Source organism: Bufo bufo, chromosome 2, assembly GCF_905171765.1.
Source record: "Bufo bufo chromosome 2, aBufBuf1.1, whole genome shotgun sequence".
NCBI lineage: Eukaryota > Metazoa > Chordata > Amphibia > Anura > Bufonidae > Bufo > Bufo bufo.
This window is the reverse complement of record NC_053390.1, coordinates 74,801,264-74,814,540: the sequence shown is the minus strand read 5'-3', so window position 1 is coordinate 74,814,540 and position 13,277 is coordinate 74,801,264.

Genomic DNA, 13,277 nt, shown 5'->3' with positions numbered 1-13,277 from the left:
TCGCCTGTCCTCTCAAAATGTGGAGAGACTGACCTTTGTCAAGATGAATCAGGCATGGATCAGCCAGGACTTCCACCCACCAATGCCTGATGCATCAGACTAGATCATCCATGGTGTCACACCAACACTTTTACAAAAGAGACCGTTTTCTTCTGGCTATCTGCCTCAGCTACTATTCTGATGCTGCCACCAGCCTGATGCCACACATCTGATGCCAAGTGCTCCTTCTTGCACCCACCATGTTCAGCTGGTACTGGTATTGCCACCCACCTCCGCACTCTGTCACCGGGTCACTCTGTGGTCTCCTGATGCTGCTGCCACCTCCAGACTATGTCCCCTTGCCACTCTGTGGTCTCCTGATGCTGCTTCCACCTCCACACTATGTCACCTTGCCACTCTGTGGTCTCCTGATGCTGCTGCTACCTCAACACTATGTCACCTTGACATTCTGTGGCTTCCTGATGATGCTGCTGCCACCACCACACTTTGTCATTGTGCCAGTCTGTGGCCTCCTCCTGATGCTGCTGCTACCACCTCCACCCTCTGTCATTGCGCCACTCTGTGGCCTCTTGATGCTGCTGCCACCTCCACACTGTCATTGTGTCACCCTGTGGCCTCCTCCTGATGCTGCTGCCTCCACACTCTGTCATTGTGCCACTCTGTGGCCTCCTGATGCTGCTGCCACCTCCACACTGTCATTGTGCCATCCTGTGGCCTCCTGCTGATTATGCTGCTGCCACCACCTCCACACTCTGTCATTGTGCCTCTCTGTGGCCTTCTGATGCTACTGCCACCTCCGCACTGTCATTGTGCCACTCTGTGGCCTCCTGATGCTGCTACTGCCACCTCAACACTGTCATTGTGCCACTCCGTGGCCTCCTGATGCTGCTGTTGCCGCCTCCACACTGTCATTGTGCCACTCTGTGGCCTCCTGATGCTACTGCCACCTCCGCACTATCATTGTGCCACCCTGTGGCCTCCTCCTGATGCTGCTGCCGCCATTTCCACACTCTGTCATTGTGCCACTCTGTGGCCTCCTGATGCTGCTACTGCCACCTCCACACTGTCATTGTGCCACTCTGTGGCCTCCTGATGCTGCTGCTGCCACATCCACACTGTCATTGTGCCACTCTGTGGCCTCCTCCTGATGCTGCTGTTGCCGCCACCTCCCACTCTCTCATTGTGCCACTCTTTGGCCTCCTGATGCTGCTGCTACCTCCACACTGTCATTGTGCCACTCTGTGGTCTCCTCATGCTGCTTCCACCTCACTATGTCATAGGTCACTCTGTGGACTTCTCATGCTATTCCCACCCTCCCCACTTCATGACTGTGCCACTACTTTGCCTTTCGGCCTGGCTGACATCATCATTTATTTGACTCTTTTTCTGATCTGTAAGAAGGAAGGAAAAATTAGATGCACAACGGATCCTGTCTATGTAACAGCTGTAAGGCCTGCATGACATGGTCCCTATTTTGCATCAGAATTGGCTTATGATTTGGTAGCCAAAAGCAGGAGTGGGTACAAAACACAGAAGACATGCAAATATTCCATTCATATGTCATCTCTGTTTTGGATCCACTCCTGTTTTTTTTTGGCTTTAGCAATACTGAGGGATTACTGACCAAATGCTGACTGAGGGAAGGCGGATGCTCCACAGACAGGATCCATTTTTTGGGGATTATTGTTCTGGCAGATCAGAGGAAGGGCAAAATAGTCAGTAACGTCAATACAAACTTACTGCTGACACCCCCTCCACTCTGTTGGGGTGGCTCTACTTGTATAAGCCTTTAATAGAACAGGTTATGTAGACATCTATGTGGAATCAGCTGCCGACAGTGTAAAAGAAGTGCGCTTCTTCTTGGCGCTAACATTGACCTGTAAGGCTGAGCTCACACTTCAGTTATTTGGTCAGTTTTGGCCTCATAACTGCCCAAATAAGTGAAGTGTGCAGTGATTCTAAGAGCGACACCTGTCATCTGCATGTCATACTGACTCACAGTATTGTTTCACTACCACAGCAGACCCCCTATGTGTGTTACTGCAAGGCACAGTGTTCTACACCACTATACAGGCTCTCTGCAGCCAGGAAATAGCCTTTTTTTTATGTGATTCGCCGTGAATAAATTTGGATCGAACCAAATTTTGGGGAAAAATTGGGCGAACCGGCAAATTGAAATTTTGAGAAATTCGCTCATCTCTACATATAACTCTTGGACAAGTTTAGTACCAGTCAGGAGATGGATACAAGAAAATATAAGGACTCCTTAAAGTTAAGGGGCACTTTACATGGCGCAATTTCAGCCCCGAAGAATCAACAATATGCAAGTCCATTAATGCTAGAAGTGAGCAAATTTCCTAAAATTTGTTTTGCGTGAGCTGAATAATCCTTTAGATATGAATCAATACGAATAAATTCAGTCTGAATCGGAAGTGTCCCAACAGCCCTGGAAAGTTGTGATACTCTGAGCTCTCCTCAGACTGAATCCAACCCCTTTTTTATTGCCAAGACAGCATTAGTAATGTTAAAGTGATAGCGACATGTGTGGTTGGTAACTAGTGTTGAGCGAATCAAAGAATCCGAAGTAGATATCGATCCAAATTTCAAGGTAAATTTGATTCGCCGTAAAGGCGGAATTTCCTTGAGCTTCGTGGTAACGAAAATATTTTTCCTAAAATGGTGGGAAAAAAAATAAATGTACTCACCTCCTGCGTTTGCGCGTGAAGAGGTCGTCGCGGCCATCTTGATTGCAGAAACCAAAATTTCGCACAGTGTCTTCAATCAGTATGGCTGATTTTTTAACTGGATTAGCCCCTGAAAGGCCTTAATTTTAATCTCAGATGCCACGATCAGCGATGAACATGGCATCTGAGGGGTTCAATGCTAAGGGGCAGGCCGTTCCCCCTCATTGTGCCCGCTAAATACAAAAGAATGCGCTTTGTGACAGTCTAATTTCTTTGTGAAATTCGGTGAAGCAGCCAAATTGAATTTTTCATAACTTCGCTCTTCTCTAGTGGTAACAAACAGCCGGTACAAAATTATCATTATGCAATAGACTGAATTATGCTCTCTGAAGGTAGAATGTAAAAACTATTAAGGAAAATACAAGGGAAACCTGCTGCAGTATGCAAGTGAACTGTGATTTTGGTGAAGATTGATTGGATTGAATGAAACTATTTTAACATTTTGGAGCTGCCTAGTCGAGATCTAGATCTGATCTGGATTTTAAAACAGCTATGTTAAAGAAAACCTTCACCAGAAATGCATTGCAATCTGACCGATATAGAGTTTTGTGGAACAAGATTCAATTATCAGGGGCTCTGACTATTTTACAATAATATTCCTGGTGGTCTACATTAAAGCTGTTAATACAGAGTATCTTTGGTGGTCTAGATTGATGAACGGGCTACTATTGCTAATCATTATTCATGGTGGTTTGGGTTAGTTCTGAGTTAATGTCTATTCTCCCTGGAGGTCTAGGGTCGCTAAGTAGTTAACTCCTACATTTTCTGGACATTTAGGATAGGGAAGATGTAGACATCTTTGGGTAATTTTTATTTAGTTCTTTTTTTAGAAGTATTTTGGGCTAACAACATTTCTTTTTATATGTTTTTGTTTTGCTATACTTGATTTACACTGCTTTTATATTTTACACCACGTGACATTGCAGAGTTCAATCTGTTAGACTAGCTGTTGGATGAACATTTTTTTGGGCTGGTTGATGGTCAAGTCAAACTTCTACTTTGATTTGGTCATCTATCAGCTTAGAAATACCGCATTTTTCGCTTTATAAGACGCACCCGAGGATAAGACGCACCCCAGATTTTAGAGTAGAAAAATAAGAAAAAATATTTTTCATCAGACCTCATATCAGCCCACTCAGAGCCTTATAAGACCTCAGATTAGCCATCAGTACCCCCAATCAGACCTCAGATTAGCCCATCAGTACCCCCAGACCTAAGATTAGCCCATCAGTACCCCCAGACCTGAGATTAGCCCATCAGTACTCCCAGACCTCAGATTAGCCCATCAGTACCCCCAGACCTCAGATTAGCCCATTAATACCCCCAGACCTCAGAATAGCCCATTAATACCCCCAGACCTCAGAATAGCCCATCAGTACCCCCAGACCTCAGAATAGCCCATCAGAACCCCCAGACCTCAGAATAGCCCATCAGACCTCAGATCAGACTAAAATAAAAAATCATCTTACCTGTCCTGCTCCGCGGCTCCTCTTCAGCTGTCGCGCTCCCATCTTCCCGGCCTGCGATGCACTGTCACATGACTGCGTGCAGCGTCAGGTCATAGTGCGCGCACTTCGTCCTGATGCTGTACGGGGTCAGGACAGTGCAGCGCAGGCCAGAAAGATGGGAGCGCGACAGCTGAAGAGGAGCCATGGCACAGACCAGGGAGGGTAAATATTACCTGCGCTTGCGGCACTTCGCTCCCCGCTCCTAATACATACTACTGAGCGCCTCCATAATGGAAGCGCTCACTAGTATTCGTTTTATAATACGCACGGACATTTTTCCCCCACTTTTGGGGGGGGGGGGTGCGTCTTATAAAGCGAAAAATACGGTATGGTCAGAAGAAAATAGAGAGAGGCTGGAAAGGAAAGTGAGCCAGTCACCACTAGGGGGAGCACCCTGCATACAGATTACACTGAAGTAAAAAAATAAATAAATCAAAAGGCAGTGAGCTCTCCAACACTGCAGAGGAAAGAACTGCTTGATGGCCATGCATTGACCTAACCAAACTCCACCAAACCCAACCTCAGTTGACCCAGGCATCTATTGCAAGAAACTACACCTCTGACTTTGTACATTATATAAGCTGGAATGTAGGCATCTCATCGGAAAAGTCCATGCCTCCTATAGATAGGGTAAGGCACCAGTCGATACAATGAACTCTGTTCCATGGAAAGAGGCTCCATATTTTGATTTGATGTCATTTCAGATTGATATAACACCACATTAATTAGATCCAAGAAGAAATATACAATAAACACATAAAATAGTAAAAGAAAACAGCAGAAAACAGCTCTGTGATTCTCATAAGGCTGAGTTATATTGTAAAATAGTCAGTAGAGATTCTTCTACAGAAAGTCTAGTGCTGCTGACTCACTGTAATAACCCAGATACTGTATGTCATGATTGCTGCACTCCTAGTACATAAAGTATCAGAGAACTAACAGCGGGTAACAGTCTGACTAGAGGAAAATAACAAACCATAACTATCATGTTAATTTCTATACACAGAGAACAATTTAAAAAGGTTTTTCAAAGAGCTTGAAATTCATGACCTATCCTCATATAAGGTTATCAATATCCGATCGGTGGTGATCCGACTCCTGGTACCCTGCCGATTAGTTGTTTGAACAGGCCAAGGCTCTCTGGTGAGTGCTGCAGCCTCTTCTTAGGCCAGGGATCTCATGTTCATTGGTCACATGACCTATGTGTAGCTCAGTCCCATTCAAATGAATGGGCCTAGGCTGCAATACCAAACGCAGCCACTATACAATGTACGGCGCTGTGCTTGGTAAGATATGAGGAGGCCACTGCGCTTACCAGAGTGCTGTGGCCTTTTCAAACAGCTGATTGGTGGGGGTGCTGGCAGTCAGACCCTCACCTATCAGATATTGATGACCTATCCTGAGGATAGGTCATCACTATCGAACTCCCGGAAAACCCCTTTAAGGTCGGATAGGCAAGTTCTATAGAAAAGAACATTCTGTTATTTGTTCATGAAGGGAAACTGTATGAGAACATGGCTTAATGTTTATATAGCAAAGTGAGAGGGTACTGGAAATCATGGTGATGTCAACATCTATGTATGGAGCATACCGGGAAACAAAGCATCTACGGGCATTACTTAAAAATACTACTTAAAGGGGTTGGTTCTTTTTTTTTACTTTTCTTCAAGACATTAAAGCCATCTTCTGAGATTTTGAGGACTTATCTTGCGGATTGGCTATCAGTATAAGATTGGTACGGGTCGGATTGACATCAGCCCTGGCAATGAGCTGTTTGAAGAGGCCACAGCGCTCAAGTAAGGGCTGCAGCCTCTTTATTCTATTTCAGACACAGCGCCGTGCATTGTGCAGTGGCTGTGTCTTGTATTGCAGCTCAATCCCATTCACTTAGGAATAAGAGAGAGCTGCAGAATGGCCATGGGACCAATGAACATAATGCCACAGGCCTGTTGAAGAGGCTGCAGCAGGATTTAACCCCTTAAGGACACAGCCTTTTTTCACCTTAGGACCAGGCCATTTTTTGCAAATCTGACCTGTGTCACTTTAAGTGCTAATAACTTTAAAACGCTTTGACTTTTCCAGGCCATTCTGAGATTGTTTTTTCGTCACATATTGTACTTCATGACACTGGTAAAATGAAGTAAAAAAAAATATTTTTTTTGCACCAAAAAAATACCTAATTTACCAAAAATTGGAAAAATTTGCAAATTTCAAAGTTTCAGTTTCTCTACTTCTGTAATACATAGTAATACCCCCAAGAATTGTGATGACTTTACATTCCCCATATGTCTGCTTCATGTTTGAATTATTTTGGGAATGATATTTTATTTTTTGGGGATGTTATAAGGCTTAGAAGTTTAGAAGCAAATCTTGATATTTTTTAGAAATTTACAAAAACTCAATTTTTAGGGACCAGTTCAGGTCTCAAGTCACTTTACGAGGCTTACATAATAGAAACCACCAAAAAATTACCCCATCTAAGAAACTACACCCCTCAAGGTATTCAAAACTGATTTTGCATATGTTGTTAACCCTTTAGGTGTTGCACAAGAGTTATTGGCAAATGGGGAGGAAATTTGAGAATTTCATTTTTTTGTCTAATTTTTCATTTTAACCCATTTTTTCCACTAACAATGCAAGGGTTAACAGCCAAACAAAACTCATTATTTATGGCCCTGATTCTGTAGTTTACAGAAACACCCCATATGTGGGTGTAAACTACTGTACGGCCACACAGCGGGGCGTAGAGTGAAAGGTGCGCCGTTTGGTTTTTGGAGGGCTGATTTTGCTGGACTGTTTTTTTGACACCATGTCCCATTTGAAGCCCCCCTGATGCACCCCTAGAGTAGAAACTCCATAAAAGTGCCCCTATCTAAGAAACGACACCCCTCAAGGTATTCAAAACTGATTTTACAAACTTTGTTAACCCTTTAGGTGTTGCACAAGATTTAATGGAAAATAGAGATACAATTTCAAAATTTTACTTTTTTGGCAGATTTTCCATTTTAATATTTTTTTTCCAGTTACAAAGCAAATGTTAACAGCCAAACAAAACTCATTATTTATGGCCCTGATTCTGTAGTTTACAGAAACACCCCATATAAGGTCGTAAACCGCTGTACGGGCACACGGCAGGGCGCAGAAGGAAAGGAATGCCATACGGTTTTTGGAAGGCAGGTTTTGCTGGACTGTTTTTTTTTTACACCATGTCCCATTTGAAGCCCCCCTGATGCACCCCTAGAGTAGAAACTCCAAAAAAGTGACCCCATTTTAGAAACTACGGGATAGGTTGGCAGTTTTGTTGGTAATAGTTTAGGGTATATATGATTTTTGGTTGCTCTATATTACACTTTTTGTGCGGCAAGGTAACAAGAAATAGCTTTTTTGGCACCGTTTTTTTTTTACAACATTCATCTGACAGGTTAGATCATGTGGTAATTTTATAGAGCAGGTTGTCACGGATGCGGCGATACCTAATATGTATACAATTTTTTTTATTTATGTAAGTTTTACACAATGATTTCATTAAAAAAAAATAATAATGTTTTAGTGTCTCCATAGTCTAAGAGCCATAGTATTTTCAGTTTTTGGGCGGTTATCTTAAGTAGGGTCTAATTTTTTGCGGGATGAGATGACGGTTTGATTGGCATCTATTTTGGGGTGCATATGACTTTTTGATTGCTTGATATTACACTTTTTGTGACTTAAGATGACAAAAAATGGCTTTTTTTACACCGTTTTTATTTTAATTTTTTTACGGTGGTCACCTGAGGGGTTAGATCATGTGATATTTTTATAGAGCCAGTCGATACGGACGCGGCGATACCTAATATGTATACTTTTTTTTATTTATGTAAGTTTTACACAATGATTTCATTTTTGAAACAAAAAAAATCATGTTTTAGTGTTTCCATAGTCTAAGAGCCATAGTTTTTTCAGTTTTTGGGCGATTATCTTGGGTAGGGTATGATTTTTGCGGGATGAGATGACGGTTTTATTGTTACAATTTTGGCGTACATGCAACTTTTTTGATCACTTTTATTACCTTTTTTGGGAAGTAAGGTGGGCAAAATTTCAATTTCATCATAGTTTTTTATTTTTTATTTTTATGGCGTTCACCGTTCGGGTAAAGTAACATGACCATTTTATAGATCAGGTCGTTACGGACGCGGCGATACCAAACATGTGTAGGGAATTTAATTTTTTTCATTTTTAATCAGTGATAAATGTGTTTTTTGATTTTTACTTTATTTTCACTTTTATTCACATTTTTTTTGACCCAGACCCACTTGGTTCTTGAAGATCCAGTGGGTCTGATGTCTGTATAATACAGTACAGTACAATATATATTGTACTGTACTGTATTTTACACTTTTTCTGAACAGATCTATGCCTTTTAGCACAGATCTGTTCAGCACCATGGACAGCAGGACGCCTGAGACGGCGTCCTGTTGCCATGGGGACCTTCCCCGTCTGCTCAGTACTGGTCAGAACTTCGCAGACGGGAAGGGTGAGCACAGGGCTGCGGGGGGCTGTCTGGGGGCTCTCTCCCTCTCCTTCGAGGGGCTGCAAAGGCACAGCAGCCCCCCGATGGGAGAGGGAGGGAGCTCCCTGAGCTGTTAACTTTTTACATACAGCAGTCCGTACGGACCGCTGTATGGAAAGGGTTAAACGGCTGACATCACATCGCAGATGTCAGCCGTTTATACCAGGGTGCCAGCAATGTGCTGGCACCCTGGTATACCCACTAGATGCCAACGATTATTCAAGGGGAGGCGGGCGGGGGATCACGATCCCGCCTGCCGCACCGCCCGCCTCCCGCACCGCCCGCAACCCTCCCCCTGCACCTCCCACCGGGCTAAAATCACTCGGGGGTGCAGGGGGAGGGATACAGATCTATTTTAGGAATACTAAAGTTTCTGATCCCCGCGGTCCTCAAAAACTGCAGAAATCGCAGCAAACCGCAGGTCTGAATTGACCTGCGGTTTGCCGAGATCGCCGACATGGGGGGGTCACGGGACCCCCCCGCATATTTAGCCTAGGTGCCTGCTCAATGATTTGAGCAGGCACCGGGTTCCGATCACTGCCAGCCGCACGGCAGTGATCGAAAATACACAGGGCGTACATGTACGCCCTGTGTCCTTAAGTACCAGGGCACAAGGGCGTACCTGTACGCCCTATGTCCTTAAGAGGTTAAAAAAATAATAATAATCAGCCAATCAGAAAACCACCATGGATAATAACGATTATAAGCAATACATATCTACAGCTCAATATACTACATGAATACATTATCAGTCTTTAGTGAGCCACAAAACCATGATTACAATCACAATGAAGCCTCAAACACTTCAATTATAATTATTTTGCGTCATGGATTATGGAAAAAGTAAACTGTCCAGGAATTTCTAAATGGTTGGCAACTCTTGGTCTCAGTGCTAGCCGAAGTACAGCGGCCCCCTTCAAACAGCTGATCAGGGTGCAAGAAATTGAACCTTCTCTTATATTATATTGTGGACCAATCCTTAGGATATTGTGACACAGTGAGAGGCTTGGTCTGTGAAAACAGGTATTTTCCTCCCAGCATGTGCTGCTGGGCTGATTTACAGCCAGGTGAGGTCAAATATCGGACCAGATTTTAAATGCCGGTCCGGGTTTTGGCAGCACCTGGCTGTCCTTAAATAGGCAGCTGGGCTCAGAAGCCATGTCTCTGTGTTGGGATCTGGGAGCCTTGTGTCTGGATGAAGGCTTGCTACCTGTTTGGCGTGAAAACAGGTTGGGGCTGCTATCGGCAAGGACTCTTGGAGGCAGAATTGCTGCATGGTGTGAATTACCACCAACAGCGCAAGGTGACTTTTTGTTTGAATATGACTGTTTGTTTTGTCATTTGCCTAAAGTGTGAATAAATCACTGAACTGTTTGATCCAAAGAACTTGTTGTTGCCTCTATACTGCGTCCACTAATCCTGTCTACCAGAGCGAGTCCCCACAATATATATATATATATATATATATATATATACATATACACTATATAGGAAATATCGGGCCTGTGTATCTCTCAATGATTGTCCCTATCACCTTTGCAGCTCATCACTTTTACAACAGAATCTCCAAAGTGAATTTCCATCCTTTAACGCATTATTTGTAACTCTAACTTTTCCACCTGATAAGTTTCATATTATATTTTATAGACGGCAGAGCTTCATTTTTATGTTCCAGATCTCCTAACCCCTTGTATAGACTTAAATGATAACATTTTTGTTGCCTGCAGTCTCCACTAGAGGAGAAGATTACTCAATGTGTAATTGAATTCAATAATACTGTATACCCATCTTCAGTTAAATTCCAGGTTCCACTTCTTAAGTGTTGCAGGTTGCAGGATTTTTCTATAATTTACGCAACAGATTTGAAGATAATCAGCAAAGAATTATACCTCTGGCTGGCAGCTCGGTAAATGACAGGTGCAACTTTAAAGGGGTTCTGCAGTTTTTTTGAAAGGATGATCTATCCTCTGGATAGATCATAAGCATCTGATCGGCGGGGGTCTGACACCGGGGATCCCTGCTGTTCAGCTGTTTGAGAAGGCAGCAGCGCTGGCAGTAGCGCCGCGGCCTTCTCTCTGTTTACTGCAGGCCCAGTGATGTCACGACTAGTATCAATGGCCTGGACGGGGCTAAGCTCTGTTCACTTAAATGGAGCTTAGCCCTGCCCAGGCCATTGATACTAGTCGTGACGTCACTGGGCCTGCGGTAAACAGCGAGAAGGCCGCAGCGCTACTGCCAGCGTCGCTGCCTTCTCAAACAGCTGATCGGCAGGGGTCCCAGGTGTCGGACCCTGCCAATCAGATGCTGATGATCTATCCAGAGGAAAGATCATCAGTTTAAAAAAACTGCAGAACCCCTTTAAGGTTTAGCATATATCTGGGGAATAGTCTCAGTGGCGCTCCAACACGTATACAGTGCCCGAAAGCAATGCGGTTATAGCCTTACTTCTATATGTACATTGTACATGTTTGTTTAAAGGTGTTTCAATGTACACACATGTTAGATTATGCATTTTCATTACGCATTTATGAAGTGAATATTCCACTTGATCCTTCAATGGAATGTAAATTATATATACTAAATCAATATAGACTTTTTAGTACTAATAGATCAATGCCAGGCAGCTGCTGCATAGACATACTGTATAACATCCTGGGATGCATGGCTAGGGTAAAACACAGTACAAATACAATGCATTCGGAAAGTCTTTAGGCCATCTCACTTTTTTTTTCCCCCACATTTTGTTATGTTGCAGCCTTATGCTAAAATTAAAATAAAAAATTTGAGTTTTCCCCATCAATCTGCACTTAATACACCATAAAAATGAAAGTGTAAAACTTTGAATGGACATAACTATTTAGACCCTTTGCTCTGGAACTTGAAATTAAGCTCAGGAAGCCTCCTAGAACTGCTTGTAGAGCTCAGAGACAGGATTGTATGGAGGCACAGATCTGAAGAGGGGGACAAAAATTTCTGCTGCACTGAAAGTTCCTAAGAGCACAGTGGCCTCCATAATTCTTAAAGGGGTTATCCAATTTCTCAAAACCCCCCACATGTGCCGGGCCCCTCACCGGTAATTTACTTACCCCGCTCCCTGCGTCGCTCCTGGTCCCCGCACCGCCGCTGCTGCTTCTTCCTACACACGGATTAAAACATCCGGTGTCGGGGGGGAGCAGCCAATGGCAGGCGGGGACGGGCCTCCCTAGCATTGTGGGTGACGCTAGGGAGGCTCGTTCCTGCCCCTGCTTGCCATTGGCTGCCCCCCCAACACCGGATGTTTACATCCGTGTGCAGGGAAAAGCAGCAGCGGCGGTGCGAGGACCAGGAGTGGGGTAAGTATATTACTGGTGAGGGGCCCGAAACTTGGGGGGGGGGGGGTTTGAGAAATTGGATAAGCCCTTTAAATGGAATACATTTTAAACAACCAGGACTCTTCCTAGAGATGTTCACCCCACCAAACTAAGTACTCAGGGGGAGAAGAGCCTTGGTAAGAGAGGTGACCAAGAACCCACTAGTCACTCTAGCTGAGCTCCAGAGATCCTGTATGCAGATGGGTGAAATTTCCAGAAGGTCAACCATCACTGCAGCACTTCACCAATCTAGGCTTTATGGCAAAGGGCAAAGGGTCCAGAAAGAAGTCTCTCCTCAGTAACACATGAAAATTTGTAAAAAAAAAAAAAAAAAGAATGTACTTAAAGGACTCTCAGACTGCGAAAAACAAGATTCTCTGGTCATGAAACCAATTTAGATTTTTTTTTTACCTCAATTCTAAGCATCATTTTTGTAAGAAACCAGCTACTGTCCAATACCACCCTACAGTGAAGCATGGTGGTGGCAGCTTCATCCAGTGGGACTGATTTTCTGCGGTTGGGACAGGGAGACTGGATAGGGTTGAGGGAAAACTAAATGGAACAATGTACAAAGATATTCTTAATGAACACCTGATCCAGAGTGCTCTGGGCGAAAGCTTCACCTTCCAACAAGACAATGACCCTAAGCAACATAAAATATGAATAAAGTGAAAGGGTCTGAAGACTTTTCGAAGGCACTGTATTTTGATCACTTTTGTATATTGTAAGTCTCTGAACACATCATTTACATGGTCACTTAGCATGAAGGCATTGATTTGTAACAGTAATAAACTTAGGAATTTGTATTCACCAGTTCTTCAGTTCTTTCAAGTATCTCATCTCCTCAAAGTTGTTGTTTTTTAATTCAGTTTAATGGAATTTGTATATTAAATTGTTTCCAGCTACAATATGCAATAATAACTTGCGATTTTAAGAAAAAATAACAAGAGCCTGATAATGTGTGGGTAAGTAAAGACTGCTATACACAGTAAAGAACATCTTTCATAAGAAGAAAGAACATACCCACCTATAGCGTGAGACTAACGTAACAGTCTATATCACCTGACAATATACCTTCTAAAGACTTATGTCTGATTGTCACCAAAGTTTGGGTTTCATTTGTATATCA